Raw genomic sequence first — 12810 nt, forward strand, 5'->3', positions numbered from 1 at the left:
GTAGCCTCTTGCACGTGCTGGGCCACTTCCCTGCTCCAGTGCTCCTATCACCACTAGCTCAGTCTTTGTAAAAAGCTCTGGCCCTTGTGGGGTGCCATACTGCTTCCGTATGAGGGTCACTCCTTAGGGCTTGGTCTGCTCACCTCTTTTTTTGTTGTTGTTAATCCTCACCAGAGGATATTTTTCCATTGATCTTTTAGAGAGAGTGGATGAGAGAGGAAAAGGGAGAGAAACATTGATGTAAGAGAAACTCATGGATTGGCTGCCTCCTGCACACACCCTGCCTAAGGCTAGGGGCGGGGAGGAGCCTGCAACCAAGGTATGTGCCCTTGACCTGAATCAAACCAGGGACCCTTTGGCCCGCAGGTTGACTCTCTATCCACTGAGCCAAACTGGCTTGGTCTTTATTCACTTTGTCTCCTGGGGCTCCTTCCTATAAGCCATGAAATGCCTGCCCTTCCTCTCCACTGGCCCAACCCATACCCACTTGTCAAGGCCCAGCTTTTTTGGTTCTGCAAGAAAGGCATCTCAGCTCACAATCTAGAAACAGGACATTCATCATTTCCTCCCCGGAAGGCTGCAGGGGGAAGGTATGCTCAGAAAGGGGCCCCTCTAGGAGGTAGTACTTTCAAGTGAATGTTTGTGTCAGGGACTCCATCGCTAACCTAATGAAAGTCCTATACCCTTTCCCACCCAAAATACACATGTGTAAATATATGTAATTTATATAATAAGTTTAGGAGATTCAGAAACATTTTTATTTATTTATTTTTAAATATATGTTTTATTGATTTTTTTTACAGAGAGGAAGGGAGAGGGATAGAGAACCAGAAACATCAGTGAGAGAGAAACATCAATCAGCTGCCTTCTGCACACCCCCCACTGGGGATGTGCCCACAACCAAGGTACATACCCTTGACCAGAATCAAACCCTGGACCCTTCAGTCCGCAGGCTGACACTCTATCCACTGAGACAAAACAGTCAGGGCCAGAAACCTTTTTAAATTATCTGTGGATTTCTTAAGGGGTTCAATGACCCCAGCTGAAGAAGCTTTCTTCTAAAGAGTTTTTAAAACTTGTTAGTGTTTGTTCTTTCTTGCCTTAAACACATCCCGAGAGGAGAAAAATAGGAATGGGATATGCAAGCAAAAGTAATCTCACCCTGGCCCATGTGCTCAGTGGGTAGTGTTGGCCCATTCACTGAGGGGTCGAGGTTTGATCTCTGGTCAAGGCCACGTACCTGGATTGTGGGTTTGATCCTTGGTCCTGGTCAGGGTGCATGCAGGAGGCAACTAATTGATGTGTCTCTCTTGCATCAATGTTTCTCTCCTCTACCCCTCCGTTCCACTCTCAAATATCATTGGGGGAGTGGGGGGGGGGATTCTCAGGTGAGGATTAATAAAAAATAAAAAAGTAATCTCTATTATTATTCCCATTGATTATGTTCTGAGTGGTAAGGCAGGAAGGAGGAAGAGTTGGCTTACATTAATTGAGAGAATATCTTTGTTTTGACAGATTAGGCATTTTGAAAGTGACAGGATTTTGTTGTCACCATTGTCATGTATCTTTTAATCATCTAAAAGATCTACTTATCAAAATCAGTTCAGGGCCAGGCGAGCTTCATTTGAACCCTGAAACCCACCATTTCTGCATGGGCAGGCTGACTGGCAGGGGCTGAGGTGGAGGGAAGCGGCTGGATTTTTTCCTCATAGGAAAAAGGTCTACACACGCAGGCTTTCCTGTATTCATTTGTTCATTCATTCATTCATTCATTCATCCATTCATATGACAATTGTTGAGTGTATTTTCAATAAAAGGATGGTGACTTAGGTTCCTCCCTCTTCTCCTCTCTCCTCTCTTTTCTCTTCCTTTTTCTTCTTTCTTTTTCCTTCTTCCTCCTTCCTTCTTTTTCTGCTTTTTTACAGGGTGAAGTTATTTATTTGCTTCTGACTATGACCCAGCTTGTCCTCCTTTACATGCAGTGCTGTTTAAGTTAAATAAGAACTGATGGTAATACATTCAATGGCAAATACATCTGAGTCTAAATGCTGAGCTCTGGCCACTCAGCTTAACGGGTCTAGGGGCCAATTGTGTGGGATTGTGGAGTGTTTGACTTTTAATCCGTTGCTTCCAGTGGTCTGGGTGAAACTCAAAGTTCAAAAGGGTCCTTGGTGAGAGGAGCAGGAGGTGCCCCTTGCCTGCAGAACTCCTGCCAGTGCCAGGATTTTTGACATTTGAATTCTTCACCAGAAATTTAGGAGCCAGCCACATATGGGCCATGCCCCTTAGAGGTGGTCACAAAGAATACGGAAAAGCAGCTGGAAGGAAAGCTGATTTGGGGTTGACTGTGACCACTTCAATCAGCCTGGCTCTTGCCAAAGCAGAGAACTTGTCCCCAAACCAATGCTCTCTGAAACTGCTATTGGCTGGACCATGACAAATTAAGGCGCTCAAATTTCAAAAGGATTGACTGTTGCCTCAGATTGTAAATTTGTACACAAATAGAGGAGATCATTGCAACAATAAAACAAATAACATGGATGTGGTCTAGCCAGTACCAACCCTCCCTGTCATTCCAGTGAGGAAACAAGTTTTCCAGAGCGAAAGATGGATACAGTGCTTTGGTGTTCTGCACACGATTAAATATTTCAGCAATGAACTTGCTGTCCTTTTTGAATATTTAAAAACTGCTGCTGTCCCTAATTATAGCTTTAAATATTTTTGAAACAAGTTAATAATTGTAGGGCAATATATATTTATGATAATAGTTAATTTATGAAAAGTAGTGTTACTGTGACTGATTCACCCCCCCCCCCCTCCATTGGCAAGCATTTTTTTTTTCTCTGTGGCTTTGCAATTGAGTAACTTTTACTTACTTAACACCCCCCCCCCCCCTTTTTTTTTTTAGTATTTTAAAAAATTACCCCATGGCTTTGAAAACAGCTCCTGAATTGCCATGTTAATGAGCATTGACTAAACAGATAGCAAAGGGGAACATAATATAATTGCCCACTGGAGGGCTAGAGAAGAGAAATGCTTTGGATATTTATTAGTACTACCTCCCTCCTCTTAAAAAACAAAAACAAAAACCCAATCTATCGACTTTTCCCCTCTCATACTTATTCAGAATTGGAAGAACTCTCTCATACTTGCACTGTCCCTCAACAAGATCTCACATCTGGCTTATTAAAATATACACCATATCCAAATGGTTGATTTTTGTCTTTAACAAGTTATATCTGAAATTATTTTGCAGCAATAAAACTAAAGACAGTGCTCAAAATTTTGAGGGATTTCTGCTTCATGGGTGACATGTTTGTATGACTCTTGTCAAAGTGATTTTACTTCACGTAATCAGTCTCATGGGATTATGCTTATTGTAAACATATGTTTTTCCCAGTGATCAGCATCACACAGGGTGTCTGACAGCTCAAATGTTGATGAAGAAGGTGATGGCTTCTTGATAGTGTTGGTTGGGAAGGTGAGGATTCCAGTCTTTCCTTTGGTTGTATTCAAAATTCACTGCGTAGAAGGAGACAAAGAAAATGACAGATCCTGGGGCTTCATGCAACCAGGTGGTATGGCTGGGTTAGAGGTGTGTCAGGCACACTGAAGTTTTCCAGATGGAGACATCTTACTAAAGCGCAGGCTTTAAATAAAAAAACAAATGCAATCTTTAGGAAGGAGGGCCTATGGATATACAGGTGGCTGGTGCAAAGAGCACTGAAGCAACCTGATCTTTGTCTTGTTATATTCAGATCATTCCACCTGAAACAACTCCCAGAAACCAAAGGAGCAGCTGAGTGGTCTGCCCCAGAGGGTTCGCTCCTGTGGAACTTCCTTCTAGTCTTCAAAAATGTTTGTGGCATAGTTGCCATTTTATAAATATAAAACGTACAAAGCCATGTAGATTTTTATATAAGAATCCTCCAAAATGTTTGGAGATACTCCAAGTCATCCCTAGGCAGCCAGTGGTCTCTGAATCCTTGTGCTCATTCACCTCATCAGTAAAACTCCCTGAGCATGTCCCTCCACATAGTTACTCATAAGCACACACGCTGCCCATACTGCTGTACTGACATATTGTGTACACTGAAAGCCATGGCAAACACAGAAATTTACAAAGAATATTCTCCTGTGCTCGGCCATAGAGTTTAGAGAAAGAGGCAGGATAAGCATGTAGGTAGCACCTGGAAGGCTGCAACTGAATAAAGAGTGTGCATGTAACATTTGTGGCAGAGTGGATGTAAAATAAACGTGGATGCATGCTTTCAGTTAAGGCATTTATTATTTTTACTTAACACAGGCATTTGTGGTCAGGGAAGAGAAGCCAGAAAAATTAGATGTTGCCTTTACAAGATTTCATTTTAATTCTGTTTTTGGGGATCACTTGTTCTAGAATGTCTTGAAAATTCCTGAAAGATTTCACAATCCACTGATTTAAGCAAAACAAGAGAAGAAAGAAGTGGGGAAAAACAAGTAATGCAAATGCAGGATGTATTGTCTGAGAATTTGAGCGCCAATGTGAAAAACATTTGGATAATCTCTGGTCACAATCAGCTCATTGATAATGTCTGTTTTCTATTTGCTTATAATCTCATGTATTCGAATGTGTAGGAGATGGACAGATTTATTTTCTGATCTCTGAGGCGGAAAGACCACTGCAGGTGTACTGGAGCCACATTTCAGTGGCTTGTGGGCGGGTGGGTGGATGCTGCCCAGAACCATTGACCTGCTCCATCTGTTTCACAAACACAATGACTAGCATCTGCTGAAGGAAGGCCTCACGTGGAGGCGGCATCCCAGGGTCTGCTTCTGGACCTGTGAGTCCCTTTAGCACAGTTACTGTTAGTATTTATAAAGCCATACCTAAACTTGTACACTTGATTGTAAGATAGATTTGTACTGTGCACTCCCTTGATTACTGTATATAGATGTGGAAATGCTGTATATTTGGTCTTCATGTTGTATGTGTTTGATGTGTAGATGATAACTAATGGATATGAAATAGTTTTCTGTGAGTGTTTTTATTCCAATTCACTTCTTCTTTGCAAATTGGAATGTTTAAACTTTACACCCAGGAAGAAACTATAAAACTTCTGCATCAAACATACTGTTAAATGATGGTCTCTTAGATGATTGGGAGAATATTTTAGTTGTGAGACTCTTGTATAAGTAGAACAGAGGTGATGAATTTTTTTGGCATATAGCTTTCTGAGAGAATTTCAAGTGCATATTTTTAAAGTGGAAAAGCACTTTGAATAAGCTGTCCTACCCTCTCCTGCCCTTGCTCCCTGCCCAGCGTGCTGCCCTCAGAGATCTCTGAGGAGAGATATGTACTGGCAGAGGGAAGGAGAAGGAGAGTTCAGGCCACGTTATTAAGACTTCCCCTTGGTAGCTAGGCCCAATAGTAGACCAAATTCCCTTTCTAAAAAATATTATCTCACTTAGTTTTCTCATCTCTTCAATCAAGTAATTACGATTCCCATTTTATAGATGAGGAGAGAGGCTTGGGGAGGTCAATTAGAGTAACGTGGCTAAAATATGCTCAAGTAATATCTCGGGTTTAGAGAGTTACAGAGAGGTTTGGGAAATACGAATTTCATTACTAAGGGTATCATACATATATGCGTGTTCTGCAAAGGTAGCTGGGCATAGGGCCTGTCGGGATTGAGGCATTCTGGATGTTTGAAATCCTAGCTACAAATTGGACAAGCTATTATTCAAATATTAGCTTCTTACCATTTAGAGCAAATTACGATAAGGTAACATCCAGAATCACCAGCTGCCCAAACCATAGGAATATATCTATTAAGTATAAAATGAGATACAAGTTTGTTTGTTTTTTATCCCTTTTACACCCCCTTTCTCTCTTGACCTAATAAATCCAAACCATTCAGTCCAGCTTATTAACACAGGTCCTGACTGGAAGTGCTCCGGGACAAAGCGATGTCTCCTTCAGCTGAAGTGGCTCCAGACTCTCCAGCCACACCTCTGGCCCTCAGGAAGCATTGTTCTCCCAGGTCTCGGGGTTGGGGGTTGGGGGAGGGGGGAGTAGGAAGGAGGCGCGGCACTGGGAAGGGGGCCATTTGTACCTTGACCATGGGGTGGCATGGGGTGTTAAGAGAAATATTTGCTGCCGGTTGTCCTGAGTACCCCAGGCCCTCATTTTCCACGCTGTTGTCCTTCTGTCCTTGAAGGAGCGGCAGAACAGGGGATCTCCTTGCTTGCCGGGGCTGCCTGGCATGGTGCGCTGTGGGCACCCATGGAACCCTTACCAGCTGGGCTGCTATTCCTCGGCACAGGCCTTTCTTGTAAACCCGCCCAGAGGGAGCAGCCCAGCCTCTGCAGGAGCGGGGACTCTGGGAACGAAGAGACAGTTCCTGTGCTGTTGCTCTGCACACCTAAGAGGTAGGCACCCGGTCCAGTTCGGTGACTGCTCCTGTGGGAGCACTGAGGGTCCTCTCCAGTTGAGGGCCATTAGGGCTGGAGATTCGCCCACCTGGCGGGGCCAGCACCCTGGGTCACTGTGCTCACCATGCCGCCAGGTAAGCCCCGGTTACAACACATTGCAGGCATCTTGAAAGGGAGGAGAGTAGGGGAAGGGCTGCGCGTGGAAGGGAGCAGTCCCAGCCCGTCCCAACCTTCTTGGGCCCATGTGTTTCTTGCGTGAAGCCAGCTGCTTCCGTCTGTACCCTCGCAGGCCTGCCTCCACTTTAGCCGTGCATTCGACAAAAAAAGAGCAGAAAATTTAAGGACGGCTCAGGGATGTCCAACAGTCCAGCTGTGCTGCGGCATAAGCATGGCAGGGGGAAGAAGGAGGCGGAGGCCCTGACACACCGTTGGGAAGTCATTCCTTTGGGGTGAGGAGGGCTTTTGAGCAGCGGACTAGCAGGAGGAAAGAGGGAGTAAGTGAGGCTCATCTGGCGGCAATCTGGATGCAGGGCTGGTCAGAGGAGAGGTGCAGCCCGGCCGCTAGACCTGACCTCAGTGTCTCAGGGGGAAGCTGGGTGGTGAGGTGGGGGTGAGGGTGGCATGGGGTGGGGTGGAGTGGGGTGGTGGGAATGGGGAGAGGGAAAGAGCAGCCATTGAGCACACGATAACACTGGGACTCCTGGATGTGGGAGCACAAGGAGGCTGGGAGAGAGATGAAGAAGGTAACCCTGGGAGATGGGGACATGGCCCTATGCCTGCCAGAGGTAGGAAATGAGGAGGGGGTTACACTGAATTTGAGGACCCAGTAGGAGATGCAGGACTGGAACTTGTGAAGCCATGGGCCCCGAGGGCACCACTGAGGAAGTAAGCTGGAGAGAGAACAGAATTCAGGAGTACCTTGCTTTTGTATATCTCTCGCCTCTACGATGCTGTTAGAGGCAGTGAGGCCTGCGCCATGCGCCTTGTAGCCCCATATGCAAACCGGCAGTCCTTGCAGGCTGATCTTTAAGATCCCTCCCAGCTCAGATGTCCTTCCTTCTTGCCCTGAGGCTGAAACTGCTTCCCTGTAGACCCACCTCCTGCTTTGTTGATTCTCATTGTGCTGAAGAGAGGAGTTTATTGACCAATCTAACCAGTAATCTCTAACATCTACATATTAACTACTGTTCTAAGCAACCTGCACTTATTAACTCATTTATTCCTCATCACGACCTGTGAGATTAGTACTGTCATCGTCACCATCATCTTTACCACCACCACCACCACCACCTTCATCACCATCATCCTCATCCTCATTCTCAGTTTACAGATGGGGAAATTGAGGCAAAGGGTGATGAAGTCACTTGCCGGGATCCCTGCTCAGTGAACCGAGGAGCTGTGGTTTAAATGCAGAGATCTGAGTTTAAGAGTCTAGCTTTTCTCTACTGTATACCACCGGCTGTACTCCTTTCAAGGGATAAAGAACACAAGGACGTGTTATAAAAGGGTTAAGGTGGACATGGAGTGCATCTATGGTAGGGAGGGGCAAGGTTTTGCTGGGAGGCATTATATCAGCTGCTTGGAGGCAGGTGTGGGTCGATTGGGTGTATTACCTCATGTCTTAGCATCAGCTAAGCCAACCCTTTTCTCCTTTTAAAAAAATATATGTTTTATTGATTTTTTACAGAAAGGAAGGGAGAGGGATAGAGAGTTAGAAACATCGATCAGCTGCCTCCTGCACACCCGCTACTGGGGATGTGCCGGCAACCAAGGTATATGCTTTTGACTGGAATCGAACCTGGGACCCTCAGTCCGCAGGCCGGCGCTCTATCCACTGAGCCAAACCTGTTAGGGCCCCTTTTCTCCTTAAAAGCAACTTCTCCAAGTCACTGTGCAGTTGCTTTTCCCTGTGAGTGGAGCCCTGGAAACTGTATAGTCAGTACAACAAGGATGGGGCACTATGGGAACCGCATGCCCCCAACAAAGCCCCTGGTTGTATCTCCATTAGATATTTGTTTTAGGTGTTTTTTTGTTTGTTTGTTTGTTTTGTTTTGTTTTGTTAGTCCTCACCCGAGAATATTTTTTTTCCATTGATTTTTAGGGAGAGTGGAATAGAGAGGGAAAGACAGAGAAATACACCAATGTGAGAGAAACACATCGATTGGTTGCCTCCTGCACAAGCTCCAACTAGAGCCCAGGCCAGGGAGGCCCTTGACTGGAATCGAACCCGGGGCCCTTTGGTCCTCAGGCCAATGCTCTATCCACTGAGTTAAACCGGCTATGGTATTTTGTTGTTGTTTTTGATGGGTGTTTATTCTAGCTGGCACATGTGGGATGTCTGCTTTCTGGTGTTGGACAACTTTAAGGGGATAAAGCCTGCAGCAGCTGGAGGCCAGGACTGTTCTGTCCACTTCTCCCCACATCACGGCATGTCCATGTAGTAAATGGTCAATAAAGATTGGTTACAGGAATGGGCAGATTCTCAGGTAAAATGTAAGTCAAATTGCAAAGAAATATCCAAAGTTTGACAGGATAGGCTATGCAAAGGAGCAAACCACAGGTGGCTGAAGGATGGGGTAGTAATTTCTGGAGGCTCACGTGGTTCATGCTGTCCTCAGATCCCTTGATGGAATTTTAGCCCTGTAGCTCAGATAGCTCTTGTTTCTTTGACGCACATATCCCATGGATCTGAATCCCAAATCCTGCTAATCGTTGGCACTGTGTTTTTCCCACCCTGTGCTCTTATGTTGCCCAATAAGTTCTTTTGTTTGAGCCTCTCATGTTAGGTACATTTACCTATTCTTCGTCTTATATTGTTTCTATGTGTTGCAGGATATTTAACTTATTAATGAAACTATGTGCTTTAAAACATTGTGGGTAACTTTATTTTGGGGTCTTGGAAGTTTATTCCTTGTAGTATCAGTTTCACATCATACAGGAAGCAAAGAGATGTTAGTGATGCATTTCTTCAGTACTGAGTTAGTGTGACCTCTGCACACAAAAAGAGGAGGAAAATTTGACAGCTAGGAGATAAGTCTTCTTCTTTCACCTTTTCTACTGCCTGCTTCAACTCTTTCCTGACATTAGGAGTTTGAGTCCATAGTAATATGTTATTGTTTTTAGCCCTCTCTCCTATTTTGTCACATATATACATTGGTGCACTGGAGGAGGGAGTGGGGGTCCCTTAGCCCAGTCTGGGCCCGCCAGCCATGAGCCTGGCTTCTGGCTGAGCAGGGCTCCCCCTGTGGGAGCACACACTGACCACCAGGGGGCAGGTCCTGCATTGAGTGTCTGCTCCCTGGTGGTCAGTGTGCGTCATAGCAACTGGTCATTCTACTGTCTGGTCAACTTGCATATTAGGGTTTTATTATATAGGATTCTTAGTACCTTAATAGCAGACACTACAATGTCGAGTACAATTAGAAATTTGTTACTTTTATATAACTGCTCCTTAAAAATTACTCGGTGGAGCAGTTTTTTCCTAGTGTTGGATGAAGTTTTAGGTAAGCCTCATTGTTTATCTGCTTACTCGTAACGAGAGAGAAGTTGGATATCTCCTTAGCCCCTCAAAACAGCTGCAGTTCTATTATTACTCCATGCAGTCAATTGTAATAAGAATTTCTGAATTATGTTCAATCCTGACGCTGCCCTCCTGATTTACTTTTGCTATTCACATTGTTGATTTCAATTTGGGTCCTTATTGTTTCTTGTTAGAACTTGCTCAAATATCTCTGATGGCTCCTCACCTTCTACAGAATAGTCTCAACTCTTTGTCAAGGGCTTTCAAATTTGGTTCCTTAACATCTCGTTGTTCTGCTATCCTTGGTAGAGCTTCCTCGCAGAACTGTGCCCTCCCCAGACAGCTGACTTCCTCAGCACTGTGTCATGTCCTGGTCACTTTCATGTCTTGGTTTGTGGGGTTCCATCCTGTTGGCTTATGTGCCCATCCCGTGCATTATGGCCACAGCAAATTCATTCTTCTCCAGGAAGTCTCCCTGCTCTGAGAAATGGTCCCATTTCTTCATTTCTGAAGCAATCATTACTCATCTGTTTCTTAACACCACGCATGTGCTTATATGCTTTCCTGTTCATGTCCTGTCTTACTTTCTAGATGATAAACTTTCAGAAACAACACCTGAGTTCCTATATTTTTAAAATTTTCTCTGAGGCTTGGATAAACGTGTGTTGTCCCAGGTGGGGACAGTGAAAATAGAGCGGGGGGAGACATATGTATGAGAAAGCATTCACAGACTTTGCTATTACTGCCTTATCTAATAATAATAAAGAATAAATCCTTCTTGGGGATTTATTGTTATTTGCATGCTATTCAAACTCTTGAAATAATGGGTTTTGTATGCATCCATACTCTTGTGTAAACAAATTCTTCCTTTTATTTGTCCTAAATTGCCCTTTATACTAATGATCCTATTTAAAGCATAAGGTCTATATGCCTTTTAAAGGTTAGGGCACTGTTTAGCCAGACGCCCAAATATTTATATACTGAGACCTACACGAGTGTTGTCTGATTAATACCTGTCTTCTTGGGAAAGCTGTGAATAATGTCAATATGAACTACATTATTCCTGTTAAAAATTCATCCATTTAGTTTAACTTGCATGTAACGACACCTGAAAGTCAGAGCTGTTTGCTGAGCCTGCTGCAACACTGTTGTAGCTCATTCTCACCTAATGGCCAGGAAGTCCCTTTAGCATCCGGAATGGGAAAACCTGCATAAATAGAAAATTTGGAGGCTCCAGGAAACCTTTAATATGTGATGATTATAAAAGGAAAACGCAGTGGGTTCCAGAGAAGTCCTTGTTTGGGAGGGCGGGGGGTGAAGACACCTTTAGATATAAAATCGATTCGAGAGTTAAAACGATGTTATTAGCCAAATGCTTTACATCAATGTCAGTTAAAATCTCTCAGAATAGCTAAACTATAAAAAAAGGTGCAGAAGAAGCTATTAAATAGATGGAGGAAGAGCGGTGGGGGTTGAGGGGTGGGAAGGAACAACTTTCCCATTCTCTTTCCTCTTTTTTGATTCCCTCTTTTCTCTCCTGTTACATGACTCAGTTTATGGTTTTTATTTCCTCATGGAAACTTTTACTTCCTCTTTCTCTAACTCGAAGTCCTTTCTCCTCTCCATCGTCTTCCCTACTCTTAGTGAGTCATATTCCCGCTCTGCTGGAAGTTACAGTCTTACAGTGCGAGACCAGGAGACCATCTCATTTAGTCTCATCTTTTCACAGGTGAGACTGAAGGAAATTAACTTACCCACTCAAGGCACCAGGCAGCGATGAATAGGGTCCACCCAAGACACCTCATAGCCAAGTATTCAAAGGAATGGAGGTGCCACCCATCCAGTACAGAGCATTTTCTAAAACATCCAAAAGTATTTAGCCTGTTGGAGAACACTCCCAGGGAGGATCGCCCACTTCTTGGTGAGGTGCATTATTATATTGGAGAATCTTATAGGAAGCTCATCTTTAGATGGACTCCTGCTCCCTGTAACTGTCAGCCTCTGTTCCTGCTTCTCTCCACTGGAGTTATAAGAAAGGCATTCTTTCACGTGCTTGATTTTACACTCGTGACAAGGCAACTGGACTCTCTTAAACCTCTTGTTCCCTATACCAGTCATCCCCAGTTCTGCTCATGGTTCTCCATGTCACATGGTTTACACTTTTCTCACCACTTAGACACTTCTCCATGATCTCTAGCCATTCTTATAGGATGACAATGGATTTAGCCACAACATTTCACATAATATTTAATGCACGCAGACTGCAGTGTCATGATTACCTATCATGATCTGGAAACTTGGTCAGTTTTTTAGTGCTCATCCCCTTGTGCTCATATAATGTTAGTTTATCCTGAGATTAGATGCAGCTGAAACCCTCATGCATTTCCCAATGGAACAGCCAAGAATCCAGATATTCCCAGCTCTTATCTGATTATGTAGATGATTATAACATTTATTTAGGTCTAAATCTCACTGTTCCATTAGTATTTGATCATTTTGGTTTTGGAGCATTTTCTCCCCAGCAATCTAGCTCTTCCAGGTGGTAACATTCACCCATGGTCCTGGGCTTTATGCACCGACAGCTTCTGCTGGTCAGCAGCCAACTTAAACCAACGTGTACCTTTATTTTGGCTGTGACTCAGGGCCCACATTGTTCCAGTGATCTCTGCCAGGTAGAATGTTAGGGGACGAGACACGTGGTATAGAGTGGAATGGAGGACACCTCAGCTTATATCAATTTGTTTGATTGCAAGCAATAGGAATTAATTGGAAGAACTTTTGTGTCTCACATAGCTAAAGAAAGAACAGGACAGGCAAACCTCAGGACGGCAATTCTATGGGAGCTGTTCATGATGTTTTCAGAGATTGTTTCTCCC

This window comes from Pipistrellus kuhlii, unplaced genomic scaffold (assembly GCF_014108245.1).
Source record: "Pipistrellus kuhlii isolate mPipKuh1 unplaced genomic scaffold, mPipKuh1.p scaffold_m20_p_5, whole genome shotgun sequence".
In the NCBI taxonomy this organism is placed as follows: Eukaryota; Metazoa; Chordata; class Mammalia; order Chiroptera; family Vespertilionidae; genus Pipistrellus; species Pipistrellus kuhlii.